The sequence below is a fragment of the Salminus brasiliensis genome, chromosome 4, assembly GCF_030463535.1.
Source record: "Salminus brasiliensis chromosome 4, fSalBra1.hap2, whole genome shotgun sequence".
In the NCBI taxonomy this organism is placed as follows: domain Eukaryota; kingdom Metazoa; phylum Chordata; class Actinopteri; order Characiformes; family Bryconidae; genus Salminus; species Salminus brasiliensis.
The window spans coordinates 4215137-4236071 of NC_132881.1; the positions used below are offsets into that span (position 1 = coordinate 4215137).

Sequence of the window (20935 nt, forward strand, 5' to 3'; positions counted from 1 at the left end):
TTGTATATAACTCCACATCAGGGCTGTCCAAAGTGATAACTAATAATAATAATATTAAAAACATATTGCAACAAAAATATCCAGATATTAAAATACAGTTCAAGCAGCCAAAATGCATGAGGAGAAACTAATTCTTGAGGTTGAGAACAGATGACCCTTCCTCAGCGTTTAATGCATCAGTCCTTGCCTATGGACCGGAGCTTTTGTTCTCGAACCCTGACGTAACTAAAATAATATACTCAAAGTCAAGCCATACTCTGAGATATATACTTCAGTGCAGAGAGTTTAGGCTCTCCTGCTCGGTTCTTCAGATGATACGACTGACAGATTAGCAAGAATGAAAGCAAGACAGTCCAAGATACACAGTCTGTGCTGAGCCCTGGACGTACAGATCACACACAGTATGATGATGCCTTAAATGTTACTCACTGCAAAGAAACCAGGCTACTCGACATGTGTAGAGTACTCAACGATGTGAAGAAGTGAAGTATGTTTGCCCTTGAAGATTTAAGATGATTAAAAGAACACATAACTCCCTCCTCAATCAGACAGCGACAACACATTTCTCAACAAGACCAGATTGAAACCACTGATATCCTTCATATAATAATCACCTTTGTTAAAAGTCTCGTCCCCCAGCCAGAGCTCATCACATGAGGGGTGCAATATTCAAGCTGGCTGCTATTCAACACCGAAAGAAGAAGAGGTTCCATAGGGACCAAAGACTTTCACTGTAATGAAACGTGCAACCAGGCACATCTGATATGGGAGGTCATAAACACCCACAATGCCTCTTGCCTCTTTCCAGGGTGGAACTTCATGTGCCTTGGCACAAAGGACCAGACTGATAAGGTGGAATAATTTCCGGCACGGTTTTTAATGACAAAACTTGTTTACTTCACCATCGCAAGATAACGAATGGGCATCTTTTATTGTCATTAAAAAAATGAGGTTTCAGAGAAATATTTAAAAAACTAATGTTTAAAGCCTGCTTGGATTAAAGATCGTTGCACATCAAAAACGACATGAATAAACAGCCAGAAAATCCAGTATATTTTTCTGTTTATTTAGAAAATATAGAGGATGTGCCATGATCTGCCAATATTTAGTGAAGCCATGAGCTACAGAAGATGCAAAACCATGGATTGCAGTTTGATCTGTTGGCTCAGTCTGAGCTGCGTTGGTTAAGCCAATCCTTTTGATGCTTGTTAAAAGGTCTAGTTGCTGGCACACATGCAAGCCATCATCTCGTTCAATGCCATGCCGTTACCGGAAACAACAATGATTTAGAGTTTATGTCGCCTGCAAAAGCTCTTAAGACTAGAGATGGACCGATAAGTGTTTTTGGGGCCCATAACAATAGCCAAACGTCTTTCAGCATGATCAGCCCATCACAGATACCGACGAAGGGTGCGGCTGGATGCCACATTAATCCAGGCAAACTTGGTATCCCATCACCGTGTGGCACCACTGTAACGTTCTGCAGTGTCTCTTAGGATTAAATATGGTTCACTTTAATTTTTTTTTTAATCAACATTTAAAACACTGTTGAACTCTAAGCACCAGCTGTGAGAGTCTGTGACTGTGTTTGCTAGCTCTGCTAAAACTCACTGTACTGGGCTGAGTGGTATTCGATTACTTGTGTTAAAAGTCTCTTCTCTGCTTCCCCATGAGGCAAAAAACAACAAAAAAAAAAATACGTCAGTCTGGCTCTGCAGTCAGACGGATTTCAATGCTTGCTTTAATGAGGTATGTATTGGCCTTCTAGTGGTTAAATGAGAAACTGCATTATCCTGTAACCTCGTACTGCTCAAAATATATAATAAAATAAACATAATATAACACTGTACTCGCGAAATGTAGATCATATTATCTGACCAGATCTCATGCTCGGCTAAATTATCAAACGATCGCATATTTGGGATAAATGCATAGCCAATCGATCCGTCCATCTCTGGTTAAGACATTATTTATATTACATAGATAACATCTATTTCATAAATGTTGGATACATTAACGTTGGATACATAAACGCTAATTAAAAACAAGCACTGGTGGGGATCAGACATTAGCAGGGGGAAGAAAATCAGATCTGATACTCGAGGCTCGATACTCACAGTTGCAATTACCACTGACTTGGTATTTTGCTATACTACTCATTTAATTACTTAGCTGGATACAGAATTATATTTATGTCTGCGCTACTTTTTTGTTGTTGGTTTGTTTGTTTTTTGCTGGTGATGCATCAGCTAGATGAGAGCTGCGCAGGACATTGCCCCATTTCATGTTCTCCAGCTCAGTCTGTGTGCAGTAATTAGGATGATAATGTTACATTGTTATCCAGTGCCAAGACGAGACAAATGTCAATGCACAGATCTATGATAAGACTGGGGAGAATAGGACGTTGATTGACTTCCAGGAAGAGTCCACGAGCCCTCTGATCGATCACTAAGAGGAAGGGACATCCATGACCACCTCTGGACACTGCTGCACCCGACACAGACATTTAGTCAATAACGACCAAGGCAGGAGAGCGCTGACCAGAATCTAAAGCTAGTCGTGCAAATCTAAAGCTAGAGCTGCGCAATACAGATGACATTCCACTCAATCCTCAGTGTGAAGATGGTTGAAGGAGAAATTCAACTATGCTAAGAGAGAATCAATGAATGTAAGCTCATAACCACTAATTAGCATTATGTCACTGGCATTAGCATTTCTGACTGCACTGTTCCTTTAAAGATGACAGTTACATTGTAATGGTTGGTTAGAGGGTTCTGTATCAGTATCACCAAAGCATAACAATGGCCCAGAACAATAGCCAAAAGTTTTCAGCATGATCAGCTGATCGTCAATACCAACTGAGGGAGTGACTGGATGCCACATTAATCTTTCCAGGCAAACCTGGTATCACATCAGAGTGCAGCGCTAATGTTCAGCGAGTTTTGTGAGCTGAGTTTTTGTTACTCAGCTGTGAGAGTCTGTGACTTCCCATACACACAGAACTCAAATCAGCTCTGCTGATACTCACTGTACTGGGCTGAGTGGTATTCGATTAATGGTGTGAAATAGAAACCCAAGATGAGATTATATAATTGGTTCTTTATCAGTATCACCACAGCATTTAATAAACAATGACCCAAATTCACAAAAACAGTCAAAACAGCTGTATGCATGACACGGTAAATAAATCATATTCATAAAGTTAGGTTTCCTTGGTAAACTGAATTTAAAATTGATATGTTAATGACTAAAACTCACACCTGGTTTGGAATGAAAACCAAAAATGTAAGAATCAGAGCTACAGGTTCTAAAAAAATGTGAATTCAAAGTAGCCTTTGTGTTGAATTTGGATAAAGTGTTACTAAGCTACTAAATTTCTGAAAGCTGTAATTCGCAAATGTTTGCTAATAAACCTAATTCGCTATAGGGGTTGAGTAAAAATAAAAAATAAATTCAGTTGCAATTGCAATCAAATAAAATTACTTGCAATGGAAAGCATATCATTGCGGTATACCATGTAAAACCAACTACATACATTGCTAAAAGCATTAGCATGCCAGGAAAAAAGGCTAATCTGCGGTTCTACATTAATAATGTGACTTTTTTGTGCTGTTGTGGCATTCTCTTACGCAAGAAAAGAAGTCGTCAATGTTTTGAACAATATTTTTTTAACAAATTACAAAAATAATGCTGCATTCTGAATGAACTCACACATTAACAAAAAACATAGTGCATCCATCAAGACAAACAAGCCCTTTTATATAGTGACAGAAAATCCAGTAGCTCCATAACCACATGCTAATCCATTTGACTACGGCCAACACGGACCAGCGTGTGTTCTGCCTCCCCTGGCGACAGAGTTAAACAACTTAAAGAGGCCATCAGCAAAGCCTGTATGTAAAGCATGTATCCTCAGCAAGACACTGGGTTTGACAAGGATAGCAAACAATACATCACACGCCAGTCAAGAAGCATCACACACGGATCTAAGCAGGACCATATGTGACCATCTCGGAGAGAACGTGGCTAGCTCTGTTTGATGTGGGTCATGCACCATTCATATTTCATCACACTTCAGGCAGTAATCGACTCCACTACGGCACACCCCGACTGCAATGTGCTATTCTACCAGAGGGCTCCGTGTGAACAGTACGGCAGCTCTTTGATAAATGGTGTCGTTGTAGGATTCCTCATTGGTGCACATTTAATCTTTCATTATTGTGGTACTGCTACATTCCATCGCATTGTGTACTATTGAATCATTATTCACTGTAACAGGGAAAAAAAACTAAACAATGCAGGATCACTTTATGGATTGTGGCAGCAAAACCCTGACCCTGGTGGGCTGTTATGTAAGCCTCTGCTGAACAGGGCAGAAGTGTCTCGTTTCTCTCCATTGTCATGTAACTGCCTTGTAATTGGGGCAAATCCTTTCAGTCCTGAGGAGCCATTACTGAGACTGAAGTCTACAGAGAGAAAGACAAAAGTGAATGAGACAGAATGAGGGGGAGGGGAGGGGGTGCAGAGTAGGTGCAGAGGACAAGAAAGATGGGTCTAGTTATGGGAAGACTCCATACAAAATCCCCTAATGGTCTCTAAATGGGTCTTGGCGTGGACTTGCGGTCCTAATGAAAAAGCATTAACGACAGCTGATAATTAACACCTTGTGGTGGCCGTTATCAATTTAATACACGTTTGCGGATGATCATTTCTGTAAACGTCTATAACACCCATCAGACTTCCAGAAACCCTTACAAATGGAAAGTCAATGTAGCACCTGAATGAAATTAAAGGGTTTAAAGGAATGGTTTAGCACATTTTGGATCACAGGGTTGTGGGTTCTATACCCGGGTCCAATAAGCTGCCACTGTTGAACAAGGCCATTAACCTCTCTGCTGGAGGGCTGTGGGAGTGTAAGTGTACAAAAACAAATAAGAATACTTATTACTGCTGAACCTAGAGCTCTGAGTGGCTCAGCAGTTTAATGTGCTACCCCTCACCCACCCCCCCCCCCCCCCCCCATGCCCCCGGGGTACCGTGTTCGAATCCTGAGCCATGCCACTTTGCTCTCGCCCCCCTCATAACTCTCAAGGCTTGCATAGGCGTGGTGGAGCTGAGGACCTATCGCTTTCCTCTGAGCACCTCACTGTAGGGCTGCACCTAACGATTATTACTTATTTAAGACAGCAATTGATGAAGATAAGCCATCTCCAGTTTGCAAAGCTTACCAAGCACCACACTGTTGGGATTCCGCCTCCCTCTCCCACACTTTAGACACCCTTGGGTGAGTTTTTCTTTGTAGCCTTAGCTTGCTCTCCGGAGAAATCCATGGCTACGTCCCAAACCACACACTTCTATACTTCACTCACTACATCAATTCACACACTTCGGTGTGCACTATTGCTTACACTATTTAGTGAGGTAGTGAGTGTGGAGTTTGAGACACCGCCCGTTTTCAGTGTTGATGATCATCTGATTTATGCACACTATGCAAATTAGCGTATTTTCCTAATCGATGACATCATTTGTTGATGTTTACAGAAGAGTTCACAGAAGGTCATGTGGTGTCCTAAACCACACTGACAAGTCTGTGGCATGTCTGTGGATGTGGTTTGAGCAGGTTGGGAGAAGAGGGTGAGCAGGCATTTGTTGAAACGATTGGGGTGACCGTTCACTTCTAGCTAAATCTGGAGACCAAATGTGGCGTAGCTGGTCGGCTACATCTGGTGGGAGTGGAAAACTGAGATTTACAGCTGAGGTGGAGGAGAGAAACACGTCTGATGGCAACTCTACTCTCTGCATTCAAGTTCCACCACAGGTTACTCACACAACCGTCATGCTAACTTCATAGAGCTAGCCTAGTACAGTCAGATTCCTCATGTTTTACAGTTCAGAGTAAGTCAGACTGTGTCCTAGACCACAGTGAGCATTTACTTCTGGAAAAGATTTGGGTACCTATTGACTTCTAGTGTCTGTTAGTAGCTGTTAGCTAGCCTTATAGCATTAGCGCTAAAAGCGAAGCAAAATTTGGATCCCCAATGTGTCTTTGCTGATCAACTACATCTGTGCTGAGTGGAAAACTGTGCAGATCAGATTTTTCAGAGAATCATTCCTTAAACCCGACAGCTGTTACTACTACAGCAGTGGTGGTGGTCCTGCCTCGACAGGCAATCCGCCCTCCAGTCTTGTGGCTATATAGCTATAGCGGCCGGCGTAGTGCAGCGGGTAACCTCCTAGTGCCCTTTCTTGGGGAAGACTGGGGTTCGATTTACCACTTGGGCAAGCACACCCCTCTGTACCAATGAGAGGCCTTGTGCAGGACGCCCCACATTCTTCTACACCTTAGAAATGAGATTAAGCAACTGTAAACCACTCTGGGTAAGAGCATCTGCTGAACACCATGAACGTAAATGAGACGAAGGTGGTGTTCTCCACTCCGCTGCAGACTCATTCTGCACCCATAAATGCAATTCTTCGAAGATCCACCTGTTAAAAGGTTCTCCGGGCCATCAAAAGTAGTTCTTTCTACTGCATCGCTCAGAAGAAGCCTTTCTCCTGAAGCGTGCAGAACAAATGAGAGAAAGGAAGCACAGCCCTTCCTTCCCAGTCTTCCTTACTCTCTTTCCATTCCCCCAGACAGGGTGTGAGTGGGATGGAGGAGGTGTTAAGCACCACGGTGACAGAGTGTAAATCACACACTGTTGACATTACACACCGCAGGGCTCTGAGCAGCGCCGGGGGAGAGAGGAGGGGAAAGTGGGACAATTCAGAGTTCATCAATTATATCACATCATATTAGCCCCCATCATCAGCTTTCACTGACAACTCTCATCCATTCCCAGTAATAGGCCTTCTTCCCTCACCTCACACCGCCCGCTACAACAAGGAGCCAAAACACCTCCATCTGCAATTATTCATCCAAAGGACAGACTCCTCATTTCACACACAGCTAAATCTTCCCTCATGAGCTTCAGCTTACTGTTATTCCTCTGTTTCTCAGGCTTGATTGCGATATTCTCTCAGGACAGACCATTCTGTCGCTGTAGGTAAACCAGGGAAAAATGACAGGATCTACACAACAGAATCTGCAAAAAAAAAAAAAAAACACAGCCTAACAACACATGGGTTTGTAGAAAATTAATTAATTAATTAACTAATATATATATTATTTATTTAATATCCCGTACTAGCAACACATTTATCCTACCTAACAAATTAGAAAAAATAGCCTGTATGGTCTCTGTATGGATCTACGATTTTTAGGACATCTTAAACGGACGTGTCAGGTTTCAAACATCAGATTAGAGAACAAGCCGCTCCGCCTGAGGCCGGTTTAAACGTCTGATGCGTGAGAGCTGAGACATTGTTTAACTTGTGCATTTCCTGAGACCTGAAGTCTAGTCTGATGTTTGAAACCGGACACTCTGGTCCGTTTAAGATGTCCTCAAAATTGTAGATCCATAAGCTAAGCAGCCTCAGACAGTGCAGTCTGTGAAAGCTATATTATTTTCAGACGATATTGACAAAAGTATTGAGACGCCTGGTCAATTAAAAAAAGAAAAAAGAGTTTATCTTGCTTTTGTTGGAGTAACTGTCTCTACTGTCCAGGGAGGAAGGCTTTTTACTAGATTTTGGAGGAGCACTGCTGTGTGGATCTGATTGCACTCAACAACAACAGCAACAAAATCATTAGTGAGGTCAGGATGTTGGATGGATCCATCATTCCAGAGCTGATCCACAGCTCAAAAATGCTGGGGGGGCTTTATACCTCTCTAGCCCACGCCTGGCATTAGGCAGCATGGTGCCAATAGGTTCATGTTTATCTGCTCCAGAGAGTCCTAATCTATTGGTAATACTTCTCTATGGGAAATAAACACGCCGGGTGTGTGCACATGTGTACATCTTTTTTTTTTTGCTGTGAGGATTTGATTGCATTTAGCGACAACAGCATTAGTAAGGTCAGAATGTTGGATGATCACCACCCCACCCCACCATCCCCAACATCCTAACTCATCCCAAAAGTACTGGATGGAGCATCATCCATCCTTCCAGAGAACACAGCTCCACTGCTCAGTGCTGGATCTTCTCTAGCCCACGACTGGCATTAGGCAGCATGGTGCCAATAGGTTCATGTTTATCTGCTCCAGAGAGTCTTTTGCCTATTATTGGCAATACAGGGGCCTAGTGTACTTAAAGTAGCCAAATGTCCAAGTGTCCACAAACATTTGACCATGTAGAGTAAGCCATATATAAGAAATATATATATATATATATATATATATATATATATATATATATATATATATATATATATATCAATCAGCTGGTCTAGTCTGAGTTGGATGTAAGACCCCATGTCTTGAGATAAATAAAATCTGTATGAAAAGAAGTGTGTGTGTGTGTGTGTGTGTGTGTATGCAAAATCCCATGTGACTGAGTAAGGAATGTTTGTGTGTATAGAAGAGCATAAGCGGGTTGTGAGAAACAACAAGGTCTGCTCCATTTACGCCTGTGCGTCTGTGTGTGTGTGTGTAGCACAAGTGCAGGCTGAAAGGCCATGCTGCCCTCAGTCCCTCGAGATTCACCCTCCACTGGTGCTGCGTGTGTGTGACTCACAGAGCACTAAAAGCTCCCCACAGTGTTAAGCACTGTTTAACAAGAGCAAAGTCTAAGCCCCTGCTCTCTCCAGGGACGACACACACAGCGCCGAACACACACCAGCACGTAACGCTCGTGTAATGTAGCATTTCCTCTCCAACCGCCAATCCAGACGGGGTTATTCTCGCCCACTTTATTTCCCTCTTTTTTATACGGCGCGCGTCGCTTGTCTGAACTATGGCGAAATGAAGGCCATTCATTTTAAAAGTGCCCAGGGACGGACACTAACGTACAGCGCGTCCAAGCTGCCCGCTTTGCTGGTCACAGTCTGGATGGCGAAACTACATAAAGCTTGAAAAAAGGCCATGATGGTCAAGCAAACACTAAGGATGGGCCATGTGTCTCTGAATGAGTTTGAGTCATGACCATTAGCCCGTAGTCTCAAGGTTGATTTTAAGGTTCGTGAGTGGGCAGTGGAGTGGACACGCTCTTTGTTAGGCAGCTATTCTGATTCATTTACTAACACTCCACTCCATTCAGACTCGGACACGAGACTTGTTCCCTTGAGACACCTTGGAGAAAAGATTTGGATTCGAACCCCAGAAGCTAGGGATGTACCAATCCGTCTTTTTCAGTTCTGATACGATACATACACTTTGCATATCGGTCGATACCCGATACCAGTCCGAAATCATTACTAAACCATCCTCATCCTCACCATGGATCGGCCTAATGATTCCGATATATATGGAACCGGTGCATCCCTACCAGAAACTAGACTCGGACTCCGATCCGATAAAAGACTCGACCTAGACTAGAACCTCGATTCAACACAAACTTGATACTTAGACTCAAATTGATCAAACGATGGACTCAACTTTTACTTGCACCCCAGAGACTCGACTGAGACTCAACCTCGTAACCGTGAGTGACTCGACCTGGACTACTACAACTAGACTAAAACCTCACAGAGTCGGACTTGAACGCATTATTATCTCAAGTCCAAGACTAACCAGACAAGAACTGTAGAGATTTAAGACTTAACTCAATTCAAACTCACTCCTCAAACTTGAGTCTCTGCACGGACTCAAAACCCAGACTCTTGATTCAGACTCACTAGCTGCAACAAGACACAAGACTTGACTCAAGCCGACACTCCAGAGACTCGACTGAGAGTCATTCCTCTAAGACATAAGATTTGACTCGGACTCAGCACCTAGAGACTACAGTTGTTTCCCAGAGACATGAGACTCAGCCTAGGCTACAACCTCAGAGACTTGACTCTTGACTCAGGCTTAAACACAATCATTTAAACTCCTTCGCCTCACTTTTGGCTTGACCTGACTATTACAATCTACAGAGACTGTAGTCTCAACTTAACAAAAACTAACCCCTCTGACTCGAGACACAAGACTCGACTCAGACCAACACTCCAGAGACTCGATTCAGAGATTCATGAGACTCAACTCTGACTCACCCCAGAGACTAGACTCTGGAGTCATTTCCAACACGAGACTTGCCATAAACTAGAACCTCAGAGACTCAACTCTCAACTCCCAGAGACGATAGACTCAACTCTGACTCACACCCCAGGGACTCTACTCAAACTTGTAATCCTGAAAGACTCGACTTGGAATTCTCGACTAAGACTAAGTCCCAAAAACTCAAGACACAATTTAAACTCGCTCTCCAGACTTGGGAATCAACTCCGACTCAATCCCCAGAGACTCGATTCTGACTCAGATGCACTCTCTCAAGACTCAACCTGGCAAACTCAACCAAGACATTCAGCTCAGACTTCAAACTCCCAAACGTGGGAAACTCACTCAACTTGGACTTGATCCCCAGAGACTCAAGACTCAACTTGGACTCGATCCCCAGAGTCTCAAAACTCATTTGGACTCGATCCCCAGAGTCTCGAGACTCAACTTGGACTCGATCCCCAGAGACTCGAGACTCAACTTGCATAAAACGGCTTCTGAACATCTCTGCATGACCGCTGTCTACAAAAAATGGACAAAACTACAAACTGTCCACACTCTTGTCTCTTTTATGTCCTGCATTTGACCTCCAGCGTCCTCGCCGTGATACTGATATGTGTTGTGCTGGTTGGCTCAGCGTGCCTGTCTAAGAATGAGTTTTGATTTTCAAACATTTCAGCGGGTGCCAGACGCCTCTTCACAGGAACCTAGCGCTGACTCCCGGCTCTCCGAGAGAGGGAGGATTACACAACAAAGCCTGGCTTTATTTCCATCTCGGTGTATCTTCGGGGCAGAGTGCAGTATTATCCCATCTCGCTCTGCCTGCTTTCTTTATTACCCCAACAACAGGGCTCCCTGTGGGATGCTGCAAGACTGCCTCGCAGCATCGGCTGCAGATTGGTATTGATTGGCGATTGATTGGGCGCGCTCCTCGTTAAGGGGGATCCTGAAATGAAGCTGTAAATCTGCTGAATCATATTTCACAAGCTCGCTCACATTGATGCGGCTGGGCAGGAGACTCTTTAATTGGGAAGTTCTTCCCTCTTACTCTTACTTTCTCTCTCTCTCTCTCTCTCTCTCTCTCTCTCTCTCGCTCAAGGCTGATCTGTGAGGGAGGGGCTGTGCTGTAGATCCACTCTCTAAACAGGACTCTGCAGTACTGCCCATGGCTTTTCGAGAAGATCATCATAAGAGCTGTGCTATCCATCATGAATCAGAAGCCATGGATTGGTGCAGACGCAATATGAGCAAGATGTGACATCATCGTTCTGCTACATTCTCCAGAAATTCCCAAAGAGCATGAAGCCACATATTCTCCACACATACAAATGCAGCACCATTTGTAGAAGGTATTGAATTTTCATCCATCAGTAATTTAGTTTCACTTTATTTAAATAAAGTTTGCAGCAATATATAATCGCCCATCGCCCAGCCCAACAATGACAGCAGTTTCAATTCAACATGATACCTTAGAGATCCTCAGAAGCGCACAGAGTGCAGACCACTGATCCAGATCCAGAAGTGCTTCTTTATTAGTCTGTAATCTGTAAATACGCCACACTGATCTGTTCGGACTGTTCTGGAATCCGTACTGAAGCCTGCACTGCTACTGGTGTTTAGGAAACACTACTCAGCCCTGATCACATTTATTTTTTCTGACCTTATACATCAAGCATGTTCGTGTATTTGGTTATCTTACATTTTCACTTTCTCTACTTGAAGGGAAGCTCTTGCTGAGGAATCTAATGGAGTCTTAATGACACAACTAGAGTAGCTTTAGAAGCAACACGATGCACCAGAATGGGGCAGTGCCGTAACTGACCCACTCATTACCGAAAGAGACGAAACCGGTCGATGAAAAGGAGCAACAACATAAACACTCTCAAAGTTGTACAACTATGACAACGATCATGTTTTGCACAAGCGAACAAAAGCGCCAGAGCATGCTGGAACGAACCAGCTCCAGAAGCAACCACAAATGAGGACAGAGAGAAGCAAAGGACTGCTCTCGAAATCATTACATCTTCATTTCCCAAGGGAAAAACATTCCAGTCCACAGGGCAGACCATTATTCCTTCATTATTCCTTCCTTTCTACTTCAAGAAGGGAAGTGATGCTAGAAACCTAAGCCCCTCTGTGAGTGAGCAATCCTGAGGGTTGGAAAGGCTACATGGCATGCTTTCAAAGTTATTCAAAACCCCTCCGGTCTCAGTGTCTGAGGGGCAGCACCAAAATTAAAAACAGGAACGTAGAATGTAAGACACTGGGAGATTGGAAAGATGCAAAACTGACCAAATTTAATGATGCATTAATCATGATGCAGAGCAGGCCCACAGTGAGGGTCCTTGCTTTGGAGGCTGTGATGGAATTACAGTGGAACTTCAATGAACTGGTGAACTTAATCTGTGTGACAAGTGATGAACTGGCCTTATTGTATTGGACAGCAATATGTCTCCTGCGGGTGGTGTGGTGTGGTGTAGTGGATAACAACACCGCCATCTCCGTGGCTGACAGGGGTTCAGCTCCTCAGCCAGACAAGCATACCACACCAATACGAGTCCTTGGGTACGACCTCCTGATTTTACTCTGCCGTCAAAAAGGAGTCTAATCTAATCCGAATAAATCTACGAAGCAAACTACGTACCAATGAAGTACAGCTGAGTATGGAAAAAGCTTGCTTTTTGAAACTTGATGAAAAATCCAAAGCCTTATAACAAAGCATGTGACAGGCGCTCCATCCACACAGAGCTATAGAAATAGATTTCCCACAAAGAAAAAGATGTGACTCATGTCAATTGTGGTGTCCCTTTATCAGAAATGGGCCAAGACTGCATATTTGAAGACCTCTGAAGGTGCTGATGTCTGTTTATCAGGTAACTGGTCAGCAATCTTCTCACTGCAGCACCAAAGGCTACATTCACACATCAGGTAAAGTGGCCCAGCTCCAATTTTCTCACCAAATCCAATTTTTATAGTTTTAGGCTGTTTACAGTATCTTCTCAGCACCTAAAGAGTTCACGCTCTGAAAGGTTTCGGATTCATCAGCATCACAGCTCTGAGTATTCAGTTCCATTGGCTGATTATCGAGAATGTGTTTTCGCTATTTAGCCCCGCCCACATCTTTAGTTTGCGTCCTTGGTTTCTTTAGCCTTTATTTTAAGCGTTTTATTTTCCTTTGTCGCTGCAGCAGCGCCCTCCTGACTGGGTACCATGTATAAAAATAAATAAATAAATAAATTAATTAATTAATACAATTAAAGTCCATAAGCAAGTTTACTAACAGGCTATCCAGGGGCGAATGACTGTGATGTTTAAGGACTAAGCAACTGTACTGAACCCCCACCCTCTCTGAATCTTTTTATACTTCCCCACTGGTCATCTCATCTTTATTTGGTCAGAGGAAGACAGGGCCTGCAGACCCTCCTCGTGCGCTTTGACTGCTTGTTGACTCCTGAGAGTGGCTTCCACTCAAACAGTTCTTCAGCTAGAGAGCAGCACCGACCTGATTGCAGCAGATGTTGGCACTTGAGTGGCGCCTGGATCTGGCTAATTACAGCTCACTCAATCTCTCTCTCGCTCACTCACTCACTCACTCACTCACCACCACCACCACCACCATCACCCCCTGCCATCCCCTCTCTCACTTAGCCTTAGAGCACACAACATACCCAAGGCTGTCAGCTGAGTCAGAACCGTTTCAGAACTGGTCCAGGGGAGTCTGATAACTGGAAACTACCCACAGTATAAGAGTCCAATAGTTCATTTCTAAAAAAAAGATTCAATAAATGCAAGGGCTGACTCAAAGCTTGATCATCATCTTTTATGACCGTGTGACGTCCATTCCTGCCTATTCCTCGCTCCCAAAAACGGTCCAATTCCGTTTTCAACATGTCTGCCTATTTCAGACACAGAGATGTAAAGAACTGGTAAACAATTGGCTAATTGATCAGGTTCCCAAACAGAAATTAAGCCTAGTTCTTGACTACTTTTTTCCTCTCAGTGAAGAATCTCCGTTCATAATGACATGTAGTCTGGGACTAGGCTTAATCCTTGTCTGGGAAACCAGCCATAAAAAGAAATACCTGCATAATATTGAGTAGGTCCCGCTTGAGTCACCAAAACAGCTGTGACCAGTCAAGACACTGCCCCCACAAGACCGCTGTAAGGTGGTTAAATTGGCTCCGATTCTCAAGCTTACTTGTTTTTTCTGCTTCTAACACCTTACCCTCAAGAACTGACTGTGTAGGTCGCACTCCTTGACGGCCTTTACGGGCCAACGCAACAAGATAATCAATGCTTTTCAGCTGATCAGTTTATAATAGGTCCTTACATGGAGCTGTGTGAACGGGGTGTTTTACCAAAACAAGTCTAAGAGCACTTTTACTTCTATTTGTGCTTATTGTGTATATGATTACTCTGTCAAATCACTTTATTAATGTGAATAATATAATAATACTAATAATGATAATAAAGATAAACACTGAGAATTGTAAACATTCACTGCACTTCATAATCTGATAACTGCAGAAAATCTGATTTTGTCAGTAATCCAATCAAAGTGTTCACATGCACTTGAATAATCTGAGAATGGGTAAAAATCCAGGTCTACATGAGTAACAGTAATCGTTTTTCTCTTCAGCAACCAGCCAATCAGCTCACAGAATAAGACGTAACATTAAACGTCTTGTAAAATCAGACTTCGTGCCATGGCTTTTTTCTTTTTAACACAATATGAACATGCGTCATCTAAAAGATTTAAAAAATACATACATCCCACAGATTTAGGGTGTTGTGTTGCCGTCTCACGACGCTGTGTTAAATCCTTCTTGCTTATTTCTGCCACCATGGTCTGTTTTTCACGAATGCTCGGACTGAGAAATCCAAGAATACTCCAGTGAAGAGTATACATGCACTAAAAAAATCTGATTATTAAGCTGAAATCCAGCTCTCTCTCTATCAGATCTCTTCATTGGATTTCTAGACTTTACTCGGATCTAAGAAATTGAAATATGCTGTTTACATGACCCCTTAAATAATCAGAGAACTGCAGCAATTTCGGATTGTATGTATATACATATTTACGTATTGCAAAACATAAAATCCCAATGCTTCAAAATATAAATATTAGCCCTAGCCATGTGGCGCACGCCTCACCTTTTGCAGGCTGACCCCTGCGAATTCCCCAAATGTGGGAATCTCGACTGCATAATTTCTGGTAGAAACTAGTGTGTGTGTGAGTGTGTGTTCACTACGACAGATGGGTTAAATGCGGAGGACACATTTCGCTGTACAGTAACAAATACGTGCACCTTTACCTTTACAGTAAACCAGGCAAGAAACCAGCAGCTTTAAAAGTTTGTGTGACGGCAAAGACTTTCCTTTGAATTAATGGTGCTGGGTACTGTCTAAGCTCTCAGACATTATTTTCTCTCTCTCCCCCGATACTGGCCTGGGCCGAGCACCAGTCACAGATGAGCAGGCAAATTTCACTGGATGAGAAAAACAGGGCGGGGCTGAACCACAGCCCAGAAAGCCAGAACAAAACGGGCACATTCAGACGGCCCTCCGTGACCAGCCTGCACTGCCTATCTCTGTTCCTGAAGCAGCAGGCATGACGTTCCAGCCCTCCTACGACAGATTACACCCTGCAAACTCCTCGTGCAGATCAGCAGGAGCGAGTGGAGTGCGCTCGGACCGAGGGATGCGTCTCACTTCACTGATCAGTGATTTGCTGTTGTCGGGACATCTGTCCTGCTCCAGCGTCGTTTGAGGACCTCTTCCATTTAGCTCTAGTGTCGTGGCCTTGTCATTACGTCTATGGGGGTGTGGCGACTGAGTCTCCACCCCTACAAACATGTTGTGATTTAACTATGGTGCTTTTGTGGGCAAATCAACCACCTCCCCCTGTATTGGTTTTCTGTCCGAGATTTAAAACGAGGCTTTAATCGGCGGGAATCTTGATTGGACCAGTAAATTCATGGAACCCCATCTCTTCCAAAGTCCAGTTCCTCTTGCTGGACTCCACCTGTCAAGAGTCGTCCATACAGGCCTGTGTGTGGAAGCCTGCGTCACTGCGTCATCTTAACCTAATAGAGGAACAGAGGGTAGGCTGTTGTGCCCGGGTCGGCTGGACAGGGGTCCGGAGGTGGAGAGGGTTCATTATGGAACACTCCAGGCATCTGCCCAGCCGAACACCAACAAGGCCACAGGGGCAAGGGTTTATGGCGGGTTAATTAAACATGAAGAATGAGAGGACCAAAGACGTTTTCTTGTGTGGGGACAAACCATGAACTGTCCCTGCTTTTTGGGAAGGGCGTCGGGACGAAAGAAAGAAGTAAGTGCCCTGGATTTGGCGGCCTCCACCTTTAGTCCTGAAGGCCCACTGTCCAGCAGTTCCCTGCGCATAACACACCGGACCATACTAAACTGCTCATTGTGACGTCCGCACCACAAAAGTGTGAAGGGTTGGGGACCACTGGTCTAGTCAATGCACGTCTGTCTCTCTGTCTGTCTGTCTGCAGGATAGGCCCTGTTACATCTGGCGAAATGTCCCTGACCCTGACACCTGACCCTGATTTTCAAAGTAAGAACCTCAAAGCAAATGTGAAGCATGGTGGTGGTAGCGTGATGGTTTCTGGATGCTTTGCTGCATCAGGATCTAGACGCTTTGCTACTAAGGAGGGAACTATGAATGTAGCAGTTGGGCCAGGCAACAAGACAATGATCTGAAGCACACAAGCAAGACAAACTTTTGGAATGGCAAAGTCAAAGTTCTGACCTTTTATAAAGCCTATTTAAATACTGTGGAAGTAGTGTGTAATTCATGTTTGGAGGCCTACAAATGGCATGGAGCATTTGGTTGCAGTTAGTACTGGTAGAAGAATAAGAATAATTACTTTTTGGGGGGTTGGGTTGGGGGATGAAAATGTACATATATATATATATATAGCCTCGTCATGCTTACTATGCATGCAGCAGGGCATGCCAGGGCTCATTGTATGAGTTTCTGCTGTGTGCAGTACAGGAGCAGATGGCTATGTTGGACTGCTGTGTGAGCGCTGGCCGTGTGGGAAAATGCGCTCTGGCTGCTGCTGTATTTACTTATTTACATTACAGCGGGACGTCAACAGCTGTTTTTGCCCCTGCTTTCTGTCAACTAGGGTGAAGAGGAGGCTATCTCTCGCTTTCAGAAAACAAGATAACCCCCAACAACATGTCTGCTTTTCAAACAATTAAAAATGAAACAATTCCAGGATCTTCACATGCTTTTATCACTGCTGTCAAAACCTTATAGATATTCAACTGAGCTTGATGTGAAAAAAATCATACCTTTAATTAAATGCACACTATAAAACAAATGTTTTGCTTCTCTTATGGAGTTGCCAGTCTTGAGATACAAGGCACAACACAATCAGTGAGAGTGTTAAATGGGATGTTCTACAGCTGAACCTACTGGACTCAGTGTGGCATTTTGAGGTTGCTTAAGCTTAAGAAATTGATACGTCACACATTAGCACTGATAGCATCTACAGCGATCTCGTCTACTGAGCTACTACAGATAAAACGAGCTCATATCCCACCGTGAAATGGCGAAGGTAAGCCACTGAAGGAGGGTGTGGAAATAAGAAATATGTCATGCCAAGACGGTCCAATGAAAGAAACAAGAAAACTCCCAGGAAAATCAGGTCATATCAGACGAGCTAAGGCCTACACTCCTCAAAATAAAGGTGCTGGATAGGGTTCTCTGAGTGATGCTATAGAAGAATTTGTGAAATTTGTGACTTCTGTGAAGAACCTTTTAAAAGTTTATAGAAGTGAATGTAAAGAATTGTATGGTTCACAATTCTATCACAATTCTTTAACAAAGCTGGAACCAAAGATGGTTCTTCAAAGGCATCTGCCAAAGAGTTTGTAAACCATTAAGCCTAAAAACAGAGAGTTTTAGTCCCACTGCAGGACTAATAAAGGATTATCTTATCTTATCTTAACAGCAGTACATTGCAGGCCATATTTACTGTTATGGATGAAATTAACTAATTAATTCCAATTACATTCTGAAAGTCCAACAATAAAGGAAGCAGAATCTCAGAACGCACAACACCACCTCCAGCCTCGAGGTGGATGACCTACAACAGTAGAAGACCATGTCAGGTTTCACTTCTATCAGCCAAGAACAGAAAGCTGAGGCTGCAGTGGTTCAGCACAGGCTCTCCAACACTGCACAGTTGCAGACTGGAGAAATGTAGCCTGGTCTTTAGAATCTGGATTTCTGCCGAGGTTCACAGATGGTAGGGTCAGAGTTTGACACCAACAGCATGAACTGATGAACAGTGAACAGTCCAGGCTGGGGGAGGTGGTGTAATGGTGTGGGGAATATTTACTTGACACACTCTGGGCCTGTAAATACCAATCAATCATCCCTTCATGACCACATGATGCACCATGTCACAAAGTGGAAGCAGTCTCTCATGAGGAACATGGGGACTCCCTAGTCATGGGACCTAAATCCATTAGAACCATCTTTGGGATGGGGTTGAAAGGAAGATCCCTTTTACAATTCTAGACTAAGGTTCGATTCCCGGCCAATGCACAGCCCTTTTTTTTTTTTGCTAAAACGTGCTATGCCAGTGCACCGTTATTGTAGGAATAGACTAAATGAACCCAAAAATAAGACAATCTACTAAATTCAGGGAACAACAACAACAACAACAATAATAATAATAAAATATGATGTAATATAACAAGGCAGGATTATTATTTCCAAAGTTACTATTTCTTATAATTGCCAAATTGTCCTTACAATAAATAAATACATAAATAAATAAATAAATAAAATGATACAAGATGAAATCTTTCCAAATCTTTCATATAAACTCTACAAAAAGCATATTTAAACTTCTAGAAAAATATAATACTATATATATATATATATATATATATATATATATATATATATATATATATATATATATATATAATACAAAGGTATTGGTGACAAAGAAAATCCAACAGGCTTCATTCCCATTATTAAAAACAAACAAACAAACAAACAAACAAACAAAAACAAATACAAAGCCTCTCTGACTGTACTGTTGATGAAATGTTAGGTAAGACTTTAAGTTTCCTCTTAAATTCACTCTGAGGCGTCTCACTTTCTCCAAGTTTCTATTTTTCTTTTTTAACTCCACCACCTGCTCATCTTCTCATAGGTCAGAAAAACAGCCTGCAACGGGCAGCCAACAACTCCGCTGTCACCACCACCCACCCACCCACCCACACATCACCTCCTAATATCACCACGATGTTCAACACCATCAAAACAAATATCCGAGCGAGGAGGGGATTCCGCACGCTATTGACTGCGCTTATTTCTTCAGACAGGTTCATTAGCCCCTCCGCAAATTAATGACCGGCTGATTGCTCCGTTCATTTTCTCAAGGTCACTCTGCCAAATGAAGTGCAGGAGGCTCACGGGGGAGGGGGATCCACAGCCCTTAACAAAAGAGCCTGGCTGAGGCCATCTCCTCCCGCTCGGCTCTGTGCTGATCGCAGGCTGATTGATCTGTTAAATGAGGAAGGTGGACAGAGAGGCTGCGCGTGAGCCTGGCGAGGGGGAAAGGCCACCCGGGGCTCCATTAACCTTTCAGAACATAATTAAAGAGAGGCAGAGAACAGCCATGCCTCTCCCTCGGCACAGACTTCCCTGGAAGCCAGCTCGGCTTTCAAAGAGAGAGGGGTCACATGACCTGCCAGCTCAGCATTGGTGGTTCAGTGGTAGAATTCTCGCCTGCCACGCGGGAGGCCCGGGTTCGATTCCCGGCCAATGCACAGCCCTTTTTTTTTTCTTGCTAAAACTTTTGCTGAGCCAGTGCATCGTTATTGAAGGAATAGAAAATAAACCCAAAAATAAGACAATGTACTACATTTAGAGAACAGTAATAATAATAATAACAATAATAATAATAATAAATAATAAAAAAATAATAATGAAGATGTAATATAACAAGGCAGGATTATTATTTCCAAACTTATTATTTCTTATAATTGCCAAATTGTTTTAACAATATAATAAATGAATAAATAAATAAATAAAATGATACAAGCTGAAATCATTCCACCTCATATAAAATCTGCAAAAAGCTTATTTAATCTTCTAAGAAAATGTTTTGGTACTATAAAAATAATTAATTAAATATATATATATATATATATATATATATATATATATATATATATATATATATATATATAAGTAGTATATAGTATATAGCATATATAATATATATTATAAAAGAAATATATATATATATATAATTATAGTATATATAATATAAAAGAAAAAAAATTAACAAAGTTAATAAATGATAAACCTTTAAAGTGTGATGGTTTTTAATCATAAAAAACAATAAATATATAAATAAATACAATTATTATGTTTTATTTGCTTGTTTATAAAACCCGAGAGTACTACAGTCCATAATCTAATACTAGTGTTTTGATTAATTAAAAAGTACTTTTTTTTTGTTGTTGTTTTTTCCCCCTTTTTCCTTAAAGAACCGTACTGAAAGCTGCATGGTGTTTACAGTAAAATCAGAAATGCCGACAGACCTTGCCCTGACCAGCAAGACCCTTTAAAAGCACTGTAAAACCCTACCTTAAACTGAACTCCAGTGAACTCAGCTGATCCTGGAGTTTCAGATACTGATGGCTTGCATGGAAACAGAAACAGAAGGTTCGAGGTGGCGAGGGGATTCATGTAAAAAACAGTGAAGGTGTTTCTGCGTGTGTGTACACACAAGAGCACAGTAATACAACACAGGCCAGCTATAAAAAAGGCCGTGAACTCTGGGAATGTG

General features: G+C 42.6%; 1 protein-coding gene and 1 non-coding gene across 4 annotated transcripts in view; one reads left to right on the forward strand and one right to left on the reverse strand.

Annotated features, from left to right (window-relative positions):
- The window catches only part of atrnl1a (attractin-like 1a), a 286426-nt gene that overhangs the window by 65377 nt on the left and 200114 nt on the right, over positions 1 to 20935 (reverse strand). The window lies entirely within an intron of this gene.
- trnag-gcc (transfer RNA glycine (anticodon GCC)) lies at positions 19837 to 19907 on the forward strand. Its single transcript has one exon. It is a non-coding gene; the product is annotated as a tRNA-Gly (tRNA).